Genomic DNA, 1,598 nt, shown 5'->3' with positions numbered 1-1,598 from the left:
CTTCATCACTGTCATTTTGCTACTGTTATGAATCAGGTGACCCTGTGAAAGGGTCTTTCGACCCCCAAAGGGGTTATGAGCCACAGGTTGAGAACTGCTGGTTTATAGCTTGGCTGTAAAACACTGATATTTGTTATAATAGTGCATTTGTAGGAGCTGACATTTATAATTCTAACTTAATCTGTATGCTAAAAGTCTTTAAAAAGTATGAACATATGCAGGTTTGGGGCCATCAATATTACACTGAGGATAAAGAGATAATGTATTTTATTTGTAAAACATGACTTTAGTGGAAGCTGAACTCTTCTGAGGTGACATGGGAGAGGAAGAGAGGGTAGTGGCACGTGGTCTTAATAAGTGTTCATAGAACATTCATATTACAGATAGGGGGTGAGTTGTCACCTGCAATTTTCATCTAACAGTGATTTTGTATAATAATCTCATCTTTGGGAACTAGAAATATTGAGGAATGGTTCTATTTGATAAGAGCCTAAAAGTTGTTCTTCAGCTACTCCATACATTGGAAATTTCTTTTATGTTGATTTTGTCATGGAGATTGAATACTGTGTCTTCTAGAACAGTAGAAAATGGGCAATTCTCGGGCAATCCACTTTGCCTAGCACTTTGCCCGAGCTTACAGAAATCACACGCCTTCTCCAATTCAAAGCAATGAACTACTGTGTAATAGGAGCTTTCTTTATGCGTACACAGGGATACAAGAACCAGGGACCCACGGGGTCCTCACAGTTCATTACTGGCAGAGGCCAATCATTTATATGAAATGTCAACAATCAGATCAGTGATGTGAGAAATGAGTGTATTTAAGAAATTAACAAACATAGCTGCTTCTCACTTACAAATTGCCAGTATATCTTTGAAAACTGAATAATTCAGAATTTTCTTTTCAGTAGCAAAGGAGGCAAATGCATTTCAGGTAGGTAAAAGCCAAACTTTGATTTAGTCAGTTATACTAGAAGAAAATTATTAAACTGCATTAATCTGTGAATTGGATGCACTACTTGTAGATGGGTGGTTCATTCTGAAGAAAAGAATAAGCGGTGTATAATGATTTGGAATAAGGATTTACTTCTTTTAGACAAGAATGGTAAAATTGTGCTGCATTAGTTTGTGTGGAGAAAGCTTATTTCATATGCTAAGAGAGGTTTGAGTAGCTAATCAGAACTAAAAGGAAAAATAGAATCCATGCAAATTGAAGCTGAAAGCTTGAGGGTGTGCTTTTAAAACACACTCCAACTTTCAAACACCTACACACACCTTCTCAGGAGGGAAAATATAGAATTAGAAGGTGTAGCTCTGCTACCTGAGAGGAGAATAATTTTTAAAAAAAGCTAAAAGGGTGGGGACATCGATAAAAAGAACAATATCTTGAATGAAGAAGAGGCAGTTCTCATGCAAGATAGGCACTTCTTCAAATGCTTTTCTGCAGAAACTTATATGTTTTTCTTTTATTTTTTTAAATCATTGTATTGGGGGCTGGTACAATTCTTATCACAATCCATCCATCCATCCACTGTGTCAAGCACATTTGTACATTTGTTGCCATCATCATTCTCAAAACATTTGCTTTCTATTTGAGC

This window comes from Echinops telfairi, unplaced genomic scaffold (assembly GCF_000313985.2).
Source record: "Echinops telfairi isolate 266 unplaced genomic scaffold, ASM31398v2 ScPeMD7_23;HRSCAF=83, whole genome shotgun sequence".
In the NCBI taxonomy this organism is placed as follows: Eukaryota; Metazoa; Chordata; class Mammalia; order Afrosoricida; family Tenrecidae; genus Echinops; species Echinops telfairi.
The sequence above is the reverse complement of the archived record's forward strand: the minus strand, read 5'-3'. Positions refer to the sequence as shown.